The sequence below is a fragment of the Peromyscus leucopus genome, chromosome 4, assembly GCF_004664715.2.
Source record: "Peromyscus leucopus breed LL Stock chromosome 4, UCI_PerLeu_2.1, whole genome shotgun sequence".
Classification (NCBI taxonomy): domain Eukaryota; kingdom Metazoa; phylum Chordata; class Mammalia; order Rodentia; family Cricetidae; genus Peromyscus; species Peromyscus leucopus.
In genome coordinates, this window is record NC_051066.1 from 112767408 (window position 1) to 112789434 (window position 22027).

The 22027-nt window shown below is 39.2% G+C and overlaps 1 long non-coding RNA gene across 1 annotated transcript in view; it reads right to left on the reverse strand.

The window, feature by feature from the left end:
• LOC119087896 overlaps window positions 1-22027 on the reverse strand; it is a 45919-nt gene that overhangs the window by 11252 nt on the left and 12640 nt on the right. The window contains exon 3 of the long non-coding RNA XR_005091411.1: window positions 5611-5706. This is a non-coding gene — a long non-coding RNA (uncharacterized LOC119087896). The remainder of the gene's footprint in view (window positions 1-5610; window positions 5707-22027) is intronic.

Below are 22027 nucleotides of genomic sequence, written 5' to 3' on the forward strand. Positions count from 1 at the left end.
TGAATATTATACCTTGGCCTTGCTCTTCCTGTTCCACTCTGCTGTGCACTGTGATGTAAGCTTCTCTGCCATGGCCTCGCCACCATAATGAACCCTCTGAAACACTGAGCAAAAGATATCTTTCCTACCCTAAGCTGTTTTTGTTGGTTATTTGGCCAAATAATAATAAAACTAACATATAACCATATTCTCCAAGATTTGGATTCATCCTTTCCACCGAGAGTAAAACCATTGAGGCCTAAATTTCTAAGTCTGACTTCTTCATGTAACCACATATAATCTCTATATGTATGCTCATAGTCTTATCTCAAAACTGAAATCAAGTAGATTGTATCTAAATCTACTCAATATTATTAACTTGCCTTTACTTGTGGGAAATAAACATAACACAATGACATTTAACATTGCCAGACTGATTTCAAATACAGAATTTGAAATCTCCCTACTTTAGTCTTTGAGATTTTTTTCTTGATTCCAATTAAAGAAATCAGGTCTGGTTGCTAGGGGAAAAAATTAAAACAAAACAACAACAACAACAAAACCAATGTTTTAAAGCTGAATCTTGCCTTTTGTGGCATTTTTCAAGGACAGAGATTGCTTCATTGTGTGCCCTGTCAGTTCTTTCCTTTACCTATGTCACCAAAGATTCTGTGTAAGTGTCCTGGGAGGACATGAGGGTCTTGGTGGATAGAATAAGGTTTTAGGGCAGGAAATATCCCGGGTCCAACACATTATTTCGGAACTTGGGTAACTTCTGTAAACTCACAGGTAAAAAATATATTTAGTGAAACATGTCTGAGTGGGCTAGTTAAGATGTTGTGATGATTAAATGAAATAATATATAAAAGCATTATTCAGAAAACAGGTAAATTAATTTGTAAATTTTCTAGACTATAGTCTCCAAGGTTCTATTTGTCTACCATTGTGTTTTTCTTCTTACTTCAATTTGTCTCTAATAGTCTAACAGGTGCCATTAGGAGTAGAGCATTTTTTCCTTTATGGATACATGGCAAGTAAAATTTCTAAATTAAATAACTGTCCCTTGAGACTAACAAGTGAAACAGACTATAATAAATATGACAATTTTTATAATTATTTAAAAAAAATTAGCTGCCATAATTTTCAAAACTTCATTTTTTTTTATAATCCCAGTTAACAGATATTAACCACAAAGGAGATAATCTAACAAATCACATAATCAAGGATCTCAATAAACACCTCAGGGCTTACTAAGACTGACTCAAATTGGGCTGATAAAATAAGAACGGGTAACATTCTCTGCTCCAGTTTATGTGTGAATGGTTTGCTGAATGAGAAAAAGAATAACAAATATATTATCTGGAAATGTTTTAGCTTGAGTTTTGATATCTAGCAATTTCCCTGCAGAACATCTTTATGAACTACTGTGATTTCATGTAATTGTTCATCCCAGCGAGTTCAAAAGGAGCAAATTGCAGATTTCTTTGCAAATGAGATTCATGTCTCTGAGGCAGGCCTGGTGAATTTAAACACATACATTGGAAAACACCTTTCATCCCTAGAGAACATATGCTTTGGAGCTTGACTTATTTGCCTGGGAGATGTTTGGAGTATGGTGGGGAAAATGATATAGACACAGGTCTTATGGAACACTTATTGTGTTTATATGCTCACAAATTGCAGACATATCAATGGCTCATAAAAAGAAAATGAACAATTCCTGAAAATGGACATGACTACAATAAAAACTATCCACAGCTCTATAAATTCTACATTTCTTAAGTTACACTAGTGTTATATAAAGTATGAATTAAACAAATATACAGTTTCTCCAAAAATGTTTTAGTGTGAAAATATAGACTTTTAGAGCTTATAGATTGCTGTACATTAATTTGCAATCGTCTCAGTGTGCAGAAGGCACCAAGGTTTCAATGCAGAAGTGCTTGCTTTGGTCACAGAACAAACCACCCTAAGAACCTCCAAAAGAAGGGGTGCAGACTTCAGTCTATCCTTTTTTGAGAGATAAAGATAAGGTTTATTATTTATTATTATATTTTTCACTACTTAAATCAACTTCAAATCCAAATATATTTTATCATATTTTCCCCAAGTCTTTCCAGATCTGTTCCCCCTTTCTCAAAAAAAAAAAAATTCTTTCTCAAAAAAAAAAACAATGATTGGGTGACCAAGAACCTTTGACTAGATAGCCCAGGGACCTAGGGTAAAACCAAATAACATTGGTCTAAGAAAAGAAAAAAAATGTGATAAAATGACTCCCAGTGACATTTTGCTATAGTCAAAAATCAGCGCCTTGTTCCCCCATCACTGGAGAAGCTTCCTCCTATAGGAATGGGAACAAACATGGAGACCCACAGCAAAACATTGTACAGAGAGTCCTTGCAACACTCAGTCATAAATGAAATGTCTCCATCAAATCCCTCCCATCAGAGCTCAAAGAAACCACAGTCTGTATTTTTAAAAATGACCAAATAGTCTTCTTACTGATGAAATAATTCTGGAGGGCCTGAGAAAACTTAAGATGAATGAGCTTCAGGAGGCAGGGAGTCTTAGGTTCATGATTCCAAATGCCAGTTGGGAAACTTAACCTGAAATGCTTGGGACTGGACGTTTTTTGGTTTTCAGACTTTTTCAGAGTTTGTTCTATTTACATATACATAATTATATATCTTGGAGATAGATTTCAACTCTAAATAGCAAATTAATTTATGTTGTATATACCTCACTTGTATACCTGAATGTAATTTTATATCATACCTTTAGTTTTGTGCAGTAAATAAAATTTCATTGTCTGGAAAAACATATTATCAATATTTGGAAGTAAAGAATAACCAAAAACACAAAGGAACTTAAAAACACCTACAACAAGCATTTCTTAAAGTGTGAGTAGGTTTGAAACTATTGATGATATCAAGGATTGTATTGAAATGGAGAATCCATAATAATGACTCCAGTCACAAGAAATTACTAACAGCACTTACTCACACCCTGAGGGTGGACACTTGAAGGTGATTCTATTCCTTTCTGAACTGTCTGAATTCTCCATCTATAACCATATTTATCACTTTCGCTTTTAACCTTATGGTTTTAGTTGGAAATGAGACTATAAATATCTTTATGTTTTAGTTATAACTTGACTTGAGTGTATCCATGTGGGATTCCTGTGCTGGAAGCTGGATTCCCGGAGTGGTGGTGGTACTGAGAGGTAGGAGGTGGGTCTCTCACTGGATTCTGCATTTTCTAAAATTAAAATGGAATCAGGTATATAATTAATTTTACAAATTAAAAAAAACCTCAGTATATCACAGTGAAGTTCTTAGTAAAAGCATAGGATTTGGAGTCAGTCCTGCCTCCAAGAACCTCAGCTCCTTCCCTAGCTTCATGGATGGGGTGAGAGTGGATGTTTCTTCAGTTTCCTGAAGTCCAGCTTTTGTAAAATGAAAATTGAAGGTAAAGAATAACTATATCCCAGCAAGGTCCTGATATTTAGAGAATTGGTGCATATTAAGTGTGTACTATGCAGTAGGCTCTCAAAACTTGCCATTTCTTAGAAACAGTCTTCAGACCATGAGAAGCCCTCAGATCTGTAGTTTTTTAATCTTCACACAAACCTTAAATGTCTATTTTGACATGTATCCACATTCTGTTCTGAATAAGCTTTGCTCGTGTAACTTATCATCAGTTGTGTTACGAAGGAAGATTACACAGGCTCAGAAATGTGTAATATTTTGACTGTGTTCTGACAAATAAAGCTTGCTTGGACTCAGAGAAGCAGGGGAGCAGCCACCAGTGACTTCCTACCTCTTCCATTCCTTCTTCCAAAAAGGCCCCACCCTACTACTTCCTGTCTCCTATCTGTCTGCAGTCCTCCCAAACATCTATGGTTAATTTTGGTCAGCTAGTGGCTATCTCTGCCCTCTTACTCTGAGCAAGCTTTATTTGTTAGAACACAATCGAAATATCACACAACACAGAACTTCTTACAAACACGTACTCTAAGCAGAACTCTGCCCACTGCATTGAAATTTCACTGAAATCAAATAGTGATAAGCAGTAAACTTGGTATATTGCATTTTTTTCATTCTCTTCAGCATTTTCAATTTGATTTTATAGTTAGGAGTCAAGCTCTAAACCCTTGTGCAGGTGCCTGGAAAGTTCCATGGCCTTAGGCCTCTTGTATGTGGTTCTTAATAAATTAAGTAAGAGCCTCCAGCAACATCACAATCAGTTTGCTTATGTACTGCTTTACAGCTGTACAAAATTTAATTTTGACTGTGTTCCAAAACACAATTATCTTTCTATTATTACGTAGGTTGTTTCCCATTTCCCCTGATTACAAATGATGCTGTAATGTGTAATCTTGAGTATAAACCTTTTATAATACAGTAGGAAGAATTGCTTTAGAATGAATCCCCCAAAGTGGGATTTCTGCCTCCAAGTGTGAGAAGGTCAAGAAGGCTCCTTAACATAGATGGTGTCATTGTTTTTCACAATACTCTCACCCACAGTGAGTGAAATGCAAGTGCCCTGTTTATTTCCTTATTACTAAGGAGAAAAAGGAGTGGTGGGGGTGCCTGGACCTAAATAACAGTCATCAGGAGCACTGCCCTTGGGAGGGATTATGTAAGTGCCACTGGATGCCTGTGAAAATGCATTGCTATAGAGTGAGATCAGCCCACATACTTGGCCCCCTGTGTGCAAGCTGGGTTCCTTTTGGCCTTCTCAACAACGTCATAATAAAGGTAAAGGGAACTTTTCCAGGAAGGCAGAGAGAGGAGACTATTCAATCTTTGGCGCTTTGCCTCCAAAATTGTGAGCTAAATAAACTTTTGAAATGATCAGCTTCAGATATTTCATGATAGCAAAAGAAAATGCATTAATACATTTTATATAAACACAAATGACATACAATCATGAATGGGACAGCTATAGATAGAGTACAGAAGATGGAGATCAAGGAGTCGGGCTTGCTATGACGGTGCATAGACTGAAGGAAAAGGACTTGGAGATATGGCCCAGAAACGTTGATCTGGAAGTACAGGTGGTTCAGTCAATAGGGAGACACAGGTGACAAGAGGTCAGGACAAGGTAACACAGAATGAGAAAGGAGCACATGACTCAGCACAGCTCAGCAGGAACACCTCTGAGTATACATGTGTGCCTACACTGTGGTGACCAACTGTTTCAGGTTTCCCACTGACATCACTCCGAATTTCTGTTAGTTTGAAAAGTATACCATGCTTTTTAATTAAAACAAAAAGAAAAGCATGGAAGGGGTACATCTAGTTGAAGAGCTATTGCCAGTTAAACACTGTTGAGAGGAGAGTTAGTCTTCCTCAGAGAGGAGCCCCTAAATGTTTATCCAAATTCAAGTAGCTGACCCTAAAAATAAACATACAGGCAACACTAAATGGACTCAGTGGGCTGAATTTATATACTTATTTGTATATAACAGTATTATACACATACATGTAACAACAATAATTAAAGAATAATTGGGATGTGGGAAGGGTTTGGGGAAGAATAGGAAAGGAGTGATGTAATCATATTTTAATTAAAAATTTAAAGTATTTACTTATATTTGGAAAGTAATCTGTTTACTAGATATTTTACCTAGTGGAAGGTCAGAACTGGCGTCTTGCTGTTCAGCAGTTAGGACATGCCTGGTATCCAGCAGGTCAGGGGCTGACGCAAATCTGTTTGTTGCCTCTGCAATGAGAAAATGAAGGGCAGGTTACTCGTTCAGAGAGAAGCCAGGAAACTGAAATACAAATTGTTTTATTTATTTTTTTTCTATTTGGAAATACATCATAAGTGAACCGAATAGATGCCACGCAGCCTATCAGTAACTGGACACTGAAGGACAAAGGATGATCGCCATCTTCTTTCCAAGTCTCACATCCTCCCTGCCTTTGTCATGGCTGTGCTGTTTGTTCACCGCCTCCCTCCTTCCTTTACTCCAGACTAAGAACAAAATCCAGTCTTGTGTCCTTCCTTCTCAGGTGGCCTTCCACAGTGAAAGTCTGCTAGACTACCAGTGGTAAAATTAACCCCCACACAGTGAGTTCATAGTGTTTTCTTTTCATATCACTGGAACAATTCTGTGTTGTGATTGTCTAATACCCTTGTCCCCTCCCACGAGCACCACATGTTGGGCAGGCTGCCCACTCACTGTTTAGTATTCTGCAGCACCTGCTATGTCCTCGAATTAAGTTTTTTAAGTTTATCTTAAAGAAAGCCATTTGAAGTTAAATACTTGAGTATTTTACTTGGAATCTTATCATGTGAACATTACCAACCCAATTCTTTTGTCTTTAGTTGGGTTGCAATAAAGATAATCATGACTCTCAGTCTTGTTAGATATACTCTGAATTTTAACTGATGAGACACTGTCGGTGATCAAGGTGATGTCTTAATGAAGAGGGTAATGTTCTATTATGCATTAATTAGAACTTGCCATAAGAACTGATGGAAGGGAGCCAGTTCCACAAGTCACCTGCCACCACATCTTATTGAGCACATAGATACAGATGAGCAAGCTTCTATTTCAAATAAGTAGTTAGAGAAACAGAATCATTTAATGTTAGAAAAGCTTGAGTCACCCTATTGATCTTATCTGCCATGGTGACTAATGCAAATTTCCTGTGATAGATGACCAGAAGAAATAAAGAATTCCTCACAGTACACTACATGTAAAATATCACTTAAACTACCTGTTACAACGTGGGTTTTTTCTTTCTGAATACATAACCTAATGACATCTCCACTGAATTGTGTTTTGTTCACTTATCTTTGCAGCTAGTAGTCATTTCCCACATGCATACCCTAGCTGGAGATATAAGAGACACACATTTTCTAAAAGCGAGTGGATATGTGATGCAGTCATCTTTTCCTTCCCACAATGCCTTGACCCTTCTTCTTGCCCCCATGAATATTTATAGTTATTTGTGAAAGAAAAACCCTCAGGGTTTTCTAGAGAATTTGATTGCTTTTGGCTTTCCTTACAGGAATGGTTTCTCTCCTTATTTCAGTTTTAGATTTATTTATTGCTTTGTAAAAAGGAGGGTAAGATTTATTTCATCCTAACAAATACAGAACTAAATAATGGACATCTCCTTCTTCTGAGAATGGTGTACCGAGATCACAGCTCAACTCATGAGGGATGCCACCTTCTAGTTGGTGTTCTTTATTGATGAACATGGGGAGGGTCAGAGTCTGATGGGGACAGACTTTGATCCTCCCATGAGTCTCATACTATGATTTCTAATGTGATCTCCCTCCAAGTTTATATGCTTAACTGCAGTAGGAAGCTGAGATAGAGAGGTGTCAGACCACATCCATCCTTGAAAGTGAGCATGTAAAATGTACCAAGTATTTGATCTGCTTTACCCATTTCTTCACTCTTTAAAAAAATACTAAGAGATTTAAAGGGTAAAAATGTCCTAGACCTCCTCAAGTTTTTAAGATACTTTGCTTTCCATGAAAATAATAAAGCATTGACTAAGTCATTTGAAGCATGGTCCTTGCTCAGTACTCTTGTTCCCAATTCAAGTATCTTATTTCTTAAATTTTCTCAAGAAACAAAGATCCTAAAATTGAGGAAACTCAATCCACAGAGCAAACATGTCTTCCAAAACAGCATCATAAAAGTCTTCTAACAGTATTTATTTACTCAAACAGTATCTTGCAAGTCAAAGAAAATACAGTATTTTATCACTCAGTAGAAGTGGCATCCATGTGAAATGAGAATGCAAAGTAAGATTCTATCACTTCCCAGGACGGTAAGTAGCCCATCCCCAGTGTCCCCTTACACATTCATAGCCTCTGTCCCTTTACAAGCCCAATCCGAAAGCAACAGCTCTGTCTTTGTGTCATTCTGTTCTAGAGAAGGGCCTGAAACTCTGGGAGGGGTGTAAGAATTATGTGGCAAGAATCTTAACAGGTCTTATTAATAAAATCAAACCTGAACCAGGTATTGGGGTGAACGCTGAAAGATCAGAGAAGTAGAACAAGACACAGCTTCCTCACTTCCCCAATTCCTCAGCTGATCCTGTTTTCTCAGACTGGAAGCCTCTGAGTCCTCATCCAAATAGATCTCAGCTGAACTGCTTCTTGAAAGCCTAAAAGCTTAACCAGCTAGTTCCTGGTCCTCATACCTTATATACCTTTCTGCCATCACTTCCTGGTATTAAAGGCTCTTGTTACCACACCTGGCTGTTTCCAGTGGGGCCTTGAACTCACAGAGATCCAGGCGGATTTCTGCCTCAGAAATACTAGGATTAAAGGTGTGTGTGCCACCATTTTCTGGTATCTAGTGGCTGTTCTGTTCTCTGACCCTAAATAAGTTTATTAGGATGCACAATATTTTGGGGAACACAATGTCACCACAGAATTGCAAAGTTGTGAGACATGTTCTTAAGTCAATCCCACCAGTTCTCTTTATGCTTTTATGATTTGAAGTTAACAAAATAATGCAAAAATAAAAATAGATTTACCAATAGTTTAGAGCAGAAAGAGGCAAAATGTGTTCTCTAATCTCCTGTTCATGTGGTTACTTGACTAAAAGCCTATCATCTGTTCTTTTCAGTTTTTTCTTATATTTTTTTTGTTTCTTCTCTGTAATCTGCAGGTATGTAGAAAATGGCATTGGCATTTGTAGGTGTGTGGTACCAGGCCCTGAGGAGATTGCAGACAGGCAATGAAAGTGGAGGTTCTGGGAGGGCTGATTGACATATGAAAGGACTATTCACAACATACTTCCTTAGTACAAATACAAATGAGGAAACTCTGTCAGCCACAGTCCCTCTAGAGTCAGCACGGCCACCTCGCATCAAAGCATCAGAAAACAAAGCAATAGATAGAGAAATAAATAACTACTGATAAAAGCCAAACATGATGGCACAAGCCTAAAATCCCAACAGTTGGGAGGCTCTGGCAGAAGGATCAGGAATTTGAGATCAGCCTCCACCAACCAAAATGGATCCAGTAAAGCAGAGACAAAGTTAATAGAGCCTGATACTAGGTTTTTAAAAGAGACTCAAAATTTTTTGCTTCAAGTGTTTGAAGCTGACAAGCATCCTCTTTGTGTGAGACAAATAATATGTGAGCAGGCAGTTAAGAGAAACAGAACATCTGTAGCACCTGGAAAGCTAATTAGAGATGGTATGAATTATGTCATCATTATTTTCATGGTTAGCTTTTTCTAGGTCATCCTAGAAAACTGCCATCCACATGAGAATTGACAATAAAATTATCATTTAAAAACAAACAAACAAAACCCAGAAATACCCACGAGGTATGGGAAGAGTCATAATTCTCCAAAGCTGTGTATTTTAGGACATCACAGCCTCAGGAAAAATATAAAGCATAACTCTGAAATATCAGCCTTAAAGAGAATAAATATTTTACTTAATGATATTGTATCACATTTCGTGAAAAGTCTTTGGAGCTTAACATACCTGAAACTATCAAAATCTCAGGACATTGAAAACTGTTTCTTCAAAATGTCTTAGCCAGCAAAACTCAAGCATTGTTGTTATTGTAGAAAATAAAAATAAATGCCCATCTCCTCTGCTACTCTCAGCATGGTCCTAGAAGATCATCCTTCACTATTCAACTGAAGAACAGTAGTGTAGAACATGCACTTCTGCCCAGCCGTGGTTCCTCCTGCCACCCCAACATGTTAAAATGTTTTACCTGTTGTAGCACAAATTGTTAGAAGGTCTTATTAATAACAACAAACCTGTATCTGGTTATTGGGGTGAATGCTGGAAGACCAGAGAAGCAGAACAAGCCACAGCCACCTCACCTTGCCAATTCCTCAGCTGATCCTGTTTCCTCAGACTGGAAGCCTCTAAGTCCTCATCCAAATAGATCTCGGCTGAACTGCTGCTCAAAAGCCTAAAAGCTTAACAAGACTCTAGTTCCTATTTTTCACACTTTATATACCTTTCTGCTTTCTGCCATTACTTCCTGGGATTAAAGGCATGAGTCACCATGCCTGGCTGTTTCCAGTGTGGCTTTGAACTCACAGAGATCTGGATGGATCTCTGCTTCCCAAGTGGTAGGATTAAAGGCCTGTGTGCCACAATTTTCTGGCCTCTATGTCTATCCAGTGGCTGTTCTGTCCTCTGACCCCAGTTAAGTTTATTAGGATGCACAATATATTTGGGAACATAATATATCACCACAACCTGTCTCATTCATCACATCCCGTATTTCACTTGCATGGTTCTTTGTGGAACTCCTACTTTCTCATTGCACTGTTCTTAAATGCTATCAGTGGCATTTTACCAACCCAGTGTTCCTAACGAAGCCTCACCACATCCTGTATTAAGAAGCATTTCCCAGAATCAGTAAGTCCTCATGAAATTTATAGCAACAGCTACAAGAACCATGGATTCCAAAGAAAAATAAAAAATCAATTAAAATTGACCACTGTTTGGAACTGGAAAGGGTTATTAGGGCTCTAAAATATTCAGTAAGAGTGTCAAAATTTAGATTTACAAATATTTGGTCATAGGAATGGTTTAGCAGGCAGAATATTCTTTCTTTTTATTTTATTTAATTTATTTTATCCTTTCCTTTTTTAACTTACATGCTTTTGTTCACTTTAGGCCAAGATTTATTTTTATACCAGAATCTGATCTTGGGAGTGATATGAAAAGTTGTTGGGAAAGGAGTAGGGATATGTAGCCATGGGTAGCACAAGGTTCCCTGAGGTTGAGCTTGTGTGTGCCTATAGGAAAACTCCTTTGCACCATTCCATCCTCAGGCCCTGAAATGGAGGGTTGGGCAGGATGAAATAAACACTGTGTTACGCAGTCCAATCATACCATGGCCAGTGGAGCTCAGTCCTCCTAGGGCAACTCTGAGCAATGGCATAGAATATACCTCAAAAGTATCAACTGTGGAGCTAGGGAGATGGCTGAGGAGTCCTGAGCATGTGCTGCTCTTGCAGAGGACCCAGGTTTTGCTCCTGGCATCCACTTGGGTGCTCACAAACCTCTATAGCTTCAGTTTCAGAGCATCTGACACCCTCTCCTGGCCTCCACACGAACCAGAAATGCATTTGGTATACACACACATTAGGGGAACATCCATGTACACAAAATAAGTGACAAAAGTTTAAAGTATTGACCAGAAGGACAGAGGAGAACAGAAATAGGCCATCTGTGTTCTTGCTTGAAGAGTCTCCCAGCCAGTGTTCTTGACTCTGTACTTGGAGAATTGTACACGTTAAACATGGCTGAAGAGAGAAGGATGGCTCAGAGGTTAAAATCACTTACTATTCTTCCAGGGGACCAGCGTTCAGTTTCCAGCACCCACATGCTAGCTCACAACTGCTTGTAACTTTACTTCTAGGTGATCTGACATTCTCTTCTGGCCTCTCCAAGCTCTGCACACACATGGTGCACATGTGGGCAAACATTAACAAATGCATACACATAAATAAAAATAAACAATTTTCTAAAAGAATGGCTAAGTGGTTTGCAGAAGGCAATAGACCAAAACCCCAGGAAAGAAAGCAGTTGTGTGTACTTGAGAAGATGCCGTCCATCAGTGACACTTTCACAAAGGTGGTGGTTTTAAAACGGAGACCTAGAAGAAGCAAGCTGGAACATAGGAAGAGTATACACTAGCTTTCAGAAGCACAAGGGACTGATGCAAATCTGTCTGTGCCGGAAATCACTAGCTCAGAGCTGTATGTCTCTCTTTCGGACGAGAGTCAGGAACTGAGGCCTCTAGAACAACCAAATGGCAGTCCTTGCATTAAGGCTCTGGTGGAACTAGTTAGAGAGATGAAAAGGCCGGAGAATCAGGTTCTGTCCTTGCCTTAGACAACACTGCATCTTTCTATGCTTTAATCACAGACCAGCATGTAAGGGGTGAGCATGTATCTTTCTATATGCGTGTCTGATATTCAGCTGTAGCTTATTTTAACTTGGGAGATCTGACAAAGCAACACCATCTGCCAGCCATTTTATCTACACACAAATTAAACTTCTCTATTGCCTTAGGTGCTCTGCTTTTACGCACTGTAGGGAAAGCCACCAGCTTCTTAGTTCACTGCCTGTCTTAGTTTAGATTCTCTAAAGTTCAGTCTTGTGATAAGGCATGGGTACAGTTATATTATTAGTGAGCCCATGGAAAGAACTGCTGCAAGGGAGTAGGGGAGTGAGGCAGTCGTGAGACACATGATTGTAAAAATAGTTCTGTTTATTTTGGGGTGCTGGGAGTTGAACTCAGGACCTCACACGTGTTTGAACATGAGCTCCACCCCTGAGCCACACCCTTAGGAAAGGCACTCAATAAAAGGAGCGAACGAGCAGGTTGCTGCCATCTCAGACGTTCTCTGAGTGTGCCCCACAGAGCCGCAAAGAAGCTGGGGTGTTTGCTGCAGTTATTCACTGGTTGAAGGCTGGGATGGGCATGAGTAAAGCCCTTTGCATTTATAGGTGATCATGCTGGTGGCAGAATGATCTCTCTGTGGAGAAGGCCTTGTGGAGTCACCAGAGGAAAGAAAGGAGCAGGCATGGGAGTACCTTCAGCTGCAGTGAAACTGGAAACCAGCTAAGAAGACAGTGGGGGCATCAAGAGCATTTCCTGTGCCCTCTGAGCGAGTCTGTGAAATCGTGAACCTCTTCAAACACAGAAACAGCAACAGCTTTCTCCTGGCATCTACATGAAAAAAGTTTGTTCCTAAAGACAATTAAAATGAACTATGAAACTGAGATTTTTTTGTTGTTGTTGTTTAACTTTATAGACCAAAACTTCGCACTGACATTCCATCTTCTTGATGAAAATCCCCTGTCCTGCTGTCAGAGGATAAACCTGGAAGGAAACCAACATTCTCATTGCTCTGGCAATTGAAGGATATAAAATAACAACTGTTTGGCTTGGTTCCCATAATGAACACACGGAAATAGTTGGATTTTTTTTTTTTTTTTTTTTTTTGCACTAATCATTGCTCTGGCCCATTACCAATTTGGAAATCGTCAAAGATGAATTCGTTCTGATGAAAGAGACAGATGCCAAGGATTGAAAATGTGAATTTGGCCAAAGATAAAGCCTGGAAAGGCCACAGAAAGACTGCAAAGGAAACTTCTTCCACAGTATTACAGATGCAGCATGTCCACACTTGGACATTTTCTGTCATTAGAATTATGGGAGCATATCTCTCCTGTGCCTTGCAGTGGACTGAGTGCACAGGCCCATCCCTTCACCTAGGTGACTTTGAGTAGGCACTATGTTATATCTGCGTGCAGGGTTTAGACTCTCAACAAAGATGGTCATCCATGGGATGGATGCTGCCTCTCCTCTAGGTCCTCCCATGAACCAGGACAGCCTTTAATGAAGAAGTAAAGAAATCATCTTCTGATGCACATTGCTGAAAGTTACTATATCATTTGTTCAATAGAAAATGAACTGTAAGTGTGCCATTATGTATAGAAATATGAGCATGCAAAAAATCACATAAATATGACTGCAATTATCTTAAAGTGGGCAATACTAAAACCTGCAATGAATAGAATGAAATAGTATGCTATTCTCAACTAAAATAGAAATGGACATGGAAAGATAGTAATTGTAAGGTGTTAACTTTTTAATAAAGAACATGGAGAAAATGTACATATGATGTTTTTGTATATTATATGTATGGGTATACACACATGTTGGTAAATTCACTTCAAAATGCACTAAGCTCTCAATTATGCTACTCTTATTTTTATTTGTATACACAAAATGTTTAGTATTTCTACATATTTATTACCTTGAGGAGAAAGATTAACAAGGGTTAAGAATAATCAGAAGACCTTTTACTTTATTTCATGTATTCTTGCAATTATTGAAATGTTTAGCTATATATTACTTGTATAACTTAGTAAAAGAGAATAAATGTAATAAAAATCATTTCCAAAAAGAAACATTCATAAATCATATGTACTATGTTTGGTCATCATGCATTTATTAAGGGAACATTTTCTCATAGTTACTGCTAATGAATTAAAGTCCCGTTACTTAAAATGTCAAAAGGCATCACCCAGCAGCTGCTGCCATACAGGACACAAGGTCCCACCTGAGACCAGCAAAACTGTGCAGTCAGCCAACATGATCCCCAAGTGACTCTCGGGCTTGGTAAAGACACATTCCTCTACAACAGAAAGCATGTTTTATGCTTCAATGTTTTATGTTTCTATCACTGAAAAATAAACTATTTAAAAAGTAAAAGGTTTCACCTAAAATTTTTCCTAGGGTTTGAAAAACAAACACTTAAAATTTTGTCAAATATGAAAGGTAATGTATAGAGAGAAGCTTTTCACAACACCAATTTTTAAAATGTGAAACACAAAACCAAAAATTTTCAGTATTTAAAGAAATGAAGGCTGGGCAATGGTGGCATGCACCTTTAATCCCAGCACTCAGGAGGCAGAGGCAGGTGGATCTCTGTGAGTTCAAGGCTAGCCTAGTCTACAAAGTAAGCTCCAGGACAGCCAAGCCTGTCACATACAGAAACTCTATCTTGAAACAATAAAAAAAAAGAAAGAGAGAGAGAGAGAGAGAGAGAGAGAGAGAGAGAGAAAGAAAGAAAGAAAGAAAGAAAGAAAGAAAGAAAGAAAGAAAGAAAGAAAGAAAGAAAGAAAGAAAGAAAGAAAGAAAGAAGAAATGCCATTTGTCTATTTTAAGAAGGTTAAAGCCATTTTGTAAATGGTGGTGTTTTCCTCCTGTGTTCCACTTCCCACCTAGACTGTCAGCCAAGTCCAGATGTCTGAGTCATTATTCCCAGGGAACTCAGGCAAGAACAACATAGAGAAGAGGCCACATATGGCATGAGCTGACACTCCACAGAAGGCAGAACTTCCTGCATCCACATCGAGCAAGTCCATCCCATCACCCCTTCGCAAACGCTCAGAACACTCTCACTGAGCTCCTTTAGCATTCCTCCGTGGACACTCCCTGGACCAGGTGTGACTCTAGTTCTAATAATTCCTTACTGCAAACGCATGGCCTGTGGTTCTCATCCTCATACTGGCATTAGTATAAGGAAGTGCTCCTGTTGTCCTGGCAACCAGAAGTAGCACACTGCTGTGCCTGTTGACTGTGATCCTGTTTTAATTTCTGTTATGCTTTTTGATCCTCAAATTTTGTGGTCAAAGGAATGCAATACTTTCTGTCTCTCTCTCTCTAATTAATTTTGTGTGTATTATATATATATATTGATAATTGCATATCATATTGTGTCACACAAGGACATTTTCATACAAGCGTGTATTGCATGTTGACCATATTCCACCTCCCCCACAATTAGTCCTCTCTGTTTCCCTGATTTTGCTTTCACTTTCACTATTTATATATATATAATGTTATAGTTATGTGGTTTTATATGTCTGTATAAAATCTAGGCACCACATGTGAAAGAAAACATGATGTCTGCGACTCGCTTAATTTTTGTGTTTGTCTCTACATGTCTAGATGATTTGTCTCAGTTCTCTTGACTTTGTTACCTTAACTTCCCTTAAACTCCATTGCACTGTTCCTTCCTCTAGCGAACTCTCCACTTGAGTTGTCTTTTTGCTCAAGACAGCCAGCTTGGCAGCTTACTAATCCTTTGATGTGCCTTTCCAAGATATTCTATTCACGAGACAAGCCCATTCTTGAAGTTTCCTCATTCGTCTTTCCTTCTTTTGTTCCCAGCTAATGTAATAACAATGCCCTCTGTTATTATTGCTACGAATGGTAAACTATAAAGAGGTAAACTACAGTCTTGTATCTTAAAATAGTGTTTTGTTTTCAGTCTTGGCTGTATGCTGCAATCTTCTAGATTGTTCTAACAAATATTGACATTTGAGTTCTACTCTCAAAGATTCATTATAATTCACCTGAGAAGCAACCTAGGCAGGGAAATTCTTTTTTCTACTGGAGGAAAAGCTTAGCTAGCACTAAGTGCTGGCCTAGCATGTTTGAGGCCCTAGGTGCAATACATATCCCATCTATGTAGCTGGAAGGTTTCTCTGGTTCTGCAGGGTCCCAAGGTTAGGATGAATCTCTCCTCTTGCGTCCCTCAGCCACTTGGTCCCACGTAAACACACAGAGGTTTATATTATTTGCAAACTGTATGGCTGAATGGTTCCGGCTTCTCACTAACTAGCTCTTACAAATTAACTCAGCCCATTTCTATTAATCTTTGCATTGCCACATGGCTTCGTGGCTTACTGGTACTTTCACATCTTGCTTCTCCTGGCAGCAATCAGCAGCATCTCCCCCACCCTCCTTCCTTCTCCTGTCTCTTCTGTCCCAATGTGCTGCCTAAGCTTATTCTGCCTCGCCATAGGCCAAACAGCTTAATTTATCAACCAATCAGAACAACACATATTCACAGTGGACAGAAAGACATCCCACAGCACACCTACACTGCCAAAAGTTTTTAAAATTATAATCATTGAAAGTATGTACATAATAATAGGCTTAGGAATATACCTTGATTGAGTTAATATTCTAGAAAAAAATTTTACAGTTTTGGATTGGAGAGATGGCTCAGAGGTTAAGAGCACTGGCTGTTCTTCCAAAGGTCCTGAGTTCAATTTCCAGCAACCACATGGTGGCTCACAACCATCTGTAATGAGATTTGGTGCCCTCTCCTGGCCTACAGGCAAAACATGCAGACAGAACATTATATACATAATAAATAAATAAATCTTTAAAAAAAAAGTTTACAGTTTTTTATGAGTTAGGAATAAGAGTATTTGCTATAGCTGCCAGATATATAAAAATTATTTGATAAATCTGTAGTGTAAGAGAAAAAGAGGTTTTCTGAAAGTGAACAGAGGCTGCATTTCTTTGGGCATGTAGAGGTGCTGGGGGTCAACCCTAGGGCCTCCTCCATTTGAATACAAGCACTCTGTCCTGTGCTATATCCCCAGCCAGTAGAGATGGGTGTTTCTTTTTCTTTTTTAATTAATTAATTACTTTATTAATTTATTTTATATCCTAGCCCCAGATTCCCCTCCATCTTCTCCTCCTAGCCCTCCCTCCCCAACCACCTTCTGCTCCCTCCATCCAATCTCCTCCATTTCTGTTTAGGAAAGGATAGTTATCCTATGAGTATCCACAAAACATAGCATATCAAGTTTCAGTAAGACTAAGCACCTCCCCATGTATTAAGGCTAGGCATAGTGGCCCAGTATGAGAGTAGGGTCCCAAAGGCCTGTAAAAGTCAGATGCAGCCCCTGTTCCCACTGTTAGGAGTCGCACAAGAGGACCAAGCTACACAACTGCAGCATATATGTGGTGATATTTTATTTGTCCTCTAACAAATAAAGCTTGCCTGGGGGTCAAAGAACAAAGTCAGCCACTATTTCAAACATAGCAGTCAGGCAGTGGTAGCACATGCCTTTAATCCCAGCACTAGTTAACCATGGAGGTCTGCAGGTATGTTCAGACAGACAGGAAGTGATAGAGCTGGGCAGAGAGAGGAAGTGAGATGGCAGGGCACAGAAAGGTATATAAGGTGTGAGTATACAAGAAGTAAGCTCTCTTGGGCTGAAGATTTCCTAGCAGTAAGAACTTGTGGCTGGCTTATTCTATTTCTCTGATGTGTCAGCTTTCACCCCAATATCTGGCTCTGTTTTTTTTTTTTAAATTAATAAGACCTTTTAAGATTCCTGTTGTACATATATGCAGAGTGCCTAGGTGAATTTGAAAACCTTATGAGTGGTTCTAATGTAGACCAAGTTTGAAAACATGTTAAGTGACAGCTTTTCAAGTGGACCTGTCCATTTTGTTCTTCTAGACATTTAACAAAGGAAAACTATGAACGAACCCTTCCTTTGAAGATTGTTTGCCAGTCTGTGGCCCTTCCTCCTTCTGTTCCATTATTTCCTCCGGTGTTCTGAGCACATTTCACAGAGATGCTGAAACTCTCTGGGCTGTGTCTGCCGTGGCATTCAAGTGCTGGAGGTGGCAGGGAAACTTTGACTGCATGCTGCCTCCAGCTGTGTCTCTTTGTCTCCTGGTCCTGCCAGAGAGTCTTTAGTACTTTCAAGTTCCTAATATGTGCGTTTATAATCCAGCCTCTGAACTTAATTATCACAGAGTCTTCCCATCCAGGACAGGTATGAATGGTTCCCTGCCTTTCCAGCTGTCCCACGTGGCATATCAGTCCATCCACCTCTTCTGTAACTAGTGCTCAGTAAAACCTTCTTGGAGGGGTTTGTGGAAATGGCTCAGTCAATAAAATGCACTCCACACACACTCCAATCAGGAGGACCTGACTTTAGATTCCCAGCACCCATACCAATATAAAGACAGGTATGTAGGTGAAAACTATAATTCTACCTTGAGGTTTAGTGAGACAGGTGGATCCCCAAAAATTCATTGGCCTGCCAGCTAGCCATTCAAGCAGAATGAATGAGCCTCAAGTTCAATAAGAGATTCTGTCTCAAGAAAAAAAAATTAAGTTTAATTAAATTTTAAAAAAGTAGAGAATGATCAAATAAAGACACCTGATGTCAGCCTCTGGACTTCACATATACACAGCTGTGCATGTGCACTAACACATGCGTGTACACACCCACACTAACAAGTACATGCAACACACACAAGAGATACAATATACTCACAAACAAGCAAAAAGCTTAGGGTGGTTTTTCTGGCAGCAATATCTTGTTACTTTTCTATTGCTGTGATAAAACACAGTTCCCAAGACAATTTATAAAAGAAGTTTATTTGGGGCTTACAATTTCAGAGGGAGAGTCCATGACCATCATGGTGGGGAGCATGGCAGCAGGCAGGTAGGGAGGCATGGTACTGCAGCAGATGCTGAGAGTTTATATCTTGATGCACAACTGTGAGGCAGAGAGACCTAGCAGAGAATCTTGTGGGCTCTTGAAACCTCAAAGCCTATGCCCCTAGTGGCATACCTCCTCCAACAAGGCCATACTTCCTAACCATTCCCAAACAGTTCCACCAACTGACTCCCAAGTAGTCAAATATACACACCTACCAAGGCCACTCTCATCCAAACCACCATAAGGACCCTGCTTAATAAAATTCCTGACAAACATACATGATATATAGTTTCCCAGATGCAAAATTTCTAAGGTTCCTTCCTTCAGGGTCTGCTATGGCTGACCCTCAAGAACAATAGATAGTTTAGATATATAGCATCTATTTTCATGGATGGAGCCAGGGTCATGGCCCATTTTGAAATATGTATATCATTTATAAGTATATAAAACTCAAGATCTGCTGTTTGGAGTGACACCTTTCGTTCTGAAGGTAAAAGAGGGATCTTCCTTCAAGCAGTATGTAACTGCAGATGAGTGATGTATTCTGAAGTTGACCTTGGGATGAGTTTTCCAAGTATTTGCTGTCCTAAGTGTAGTTTGTGGAACAAAGCCTCAACATCACCTGGAAGCTTTGAGAAAACCAGAACTCTAGGTTTCTTTCCAGTCTTTATTTCAAAAAATTTGAGATATCATGCTAGTAGGCTTTCTTGGACTACCAGCTCCCAAATCATGACACAATATTAATTATGAATGTTTGGCCTTATCTTATGCTTGTCCCTCTAGCTCTTATAACTTATTTTAACCTTTTCCTCTTCATCTAGTTTTTGTCTCAGGGCTTTTTACCTTTCTTTCATTCTGTATGTCCTACTTTTCCTGTTTCTTCTGTGTTTGACTGACTCCTTCATTCTCTCTTCTCTCCTCCTTATACTCGAGCCAAGATTTCTCCTCCTACTTATTCTCTCTGCCTGCCAGCACCTCCTATCCCTCTCCTGTCTAGCTATTGGAGGTTCAGCTTTTTATTAGACCAATCAGGTACCTTAGACAGGCAATGCAACATATCTTTACATTGTTAAACAAATGCAGCATAAACAAATATAGCGCACCTTTACATAGTTAAAGTGATATTCTGAAACATAAACAAATGTAACACATCTTTACATTGTTAACAAATGCAGCATAAACAAATGCAACACAACTTTACATAGTTAAAGTAATATTCTGCAACATGTCACATTCTATAAAATTTATCCTTTCAAAAGATGTGATTCAATGGTGTTTTCATGTCTTGACAACATGGTAGAATGTCACCACTCTCTAATTCCAGAACATTGTTAGAGTTCCAGAAAAGAAATTCTGAATTTGTAGAGTCACTCTACACTTTCCTGTCTCCTAGGCAACCACTAATCTATTGCCTATTCTGAATATTTTATATAAATCCATACAAATTTCATGTAAGAGAAGTCTTAAACATATTTCCAATATTTATCCATGCAATGTTATCAGTACTTTACTTTTTAAAACTAGATAATATCCTCTTATGAATCTACCACATTTTCTTTGTCTAATTCTTAGCTGATGATCATTTAGATATTAACATATTTGCCTATTATGAATGATGCTATTATGAATGTAGGAGATTTTGTGCACCCATTTAAAAAGTTATTGGGCCCATTCCTAGGACTGAAACTGCTTAGTAATACTTTGAACCTATGTTTAAGTTTTGTGACAGTGTTCTGATGGCTGTACCACTCTCAAATGCATTCAGCAGTGAATGGGGCACTGTTTTTTCCAAGGCCTCTTCAACGCTTGTCTCCATGCTTTTCAGCTTTACCATCCTAGCTGTCTTAGTTTGTTTTCTATTGTGATAAAACACCATGACCAAGGCAACTTAGAGAATAAAACATTTAATTGGGCTCACAGTTTCAGATGGCGATACTCCATGACAGCAAAAGCAACGGCATGGTGACAGGAACAACTGAAAGCTTACTCCTTGGTGCCCAAACAGGAGACAGAAAGCACGCAGAGAGCACACTGGGAATGCTCTGGAGCCTTTTGAAATCCTAACACTGGCCCCCACTAACAGACCTCCTCCAACAAGACCACACCTGTTAATCCTTCCCTAAACAGTTAGCCAACTGATGACCAAGTATTCAAATATATGAGCCTATAGAGGCCATTTTTTTAATCCTTTTTTTCATTTTTCTTTATTAAGAAATTTTCTACTCACTCCACATGCTATCCACAACCCCCATCCTGCCTCCTCCCACCCCCTAGCCCTCTTTCCCAAGCCACCCCACAACCCCACATCCCCCAAATCGAGATCTCCCATGGGGAGTCAGCAGAGACCGTCACACTGAACCTAGGCAGGTCCAAGCCCCTTCCCACTGCACCAAGGCTGTGCAAGGTGTCACACCACAAGCATCGGATTCCAGAAGCCTGCCCATAGACCAGGGACAGATCATGATTCCCCTGCCTTGGTGCCCCCCAAACAGTTCGAGCCAAACAACCATCTCTCTTATCCAGAGGGCCTAGTCCAGTTCCATGGGGGCTCCACAGCCACCAGTCCATAGTTCATGGGCTTCCACTAGTGTGGTCAGTCATCTCTACACGTCCTCCCATCATGATCGCGACATCCCTCGCCTGCAGTATCTCTCCTCTATCTCATCAATTGGATTCCCAGAGCTCAGTGTGGTGCCTGGCCGTGGATCTCCGTATCTGCCTCCATCTGGACAAAGGCTCTATGATGACAGCTATGTTATTTGCTAGGCTGGTCACCAGAATAGACCAGTCCAGGCACCCTCTGGACCATTGCCAGCACACCAAGGTGGGGTCAACCTTGTGGATTCCTGAGAGCCTCCCCAGCACCCTGTAGAGGTCATTCTTAATCAAGCCACCAGACAAGATGATTGGGAACGTGACATCATTATAATTTGGACTGTTGTATCCAAGTAATTAATGATTTGATCTCTTTTCATGTTTATTAGTAATTTTATATGTTCTTTGCAAAAAATGCCTATATAAATTATTTTTTCCTTTAGTTCTTATATTGTTGTGTTGTAAGTTATTATATATTCTAAATATTACAATATTATCAGATATATGATTTGCAATTATTTTTTTTTTCACATTCTGTGGGTTGTCTTTTTACATTCCTGCCAGCACCATTTGCAGTTTTCATTTTCATCATATCTGGTTTGTCTTTTTTCTGTCTTGGTTGTTTATATACCAGATGTCATGCCTGA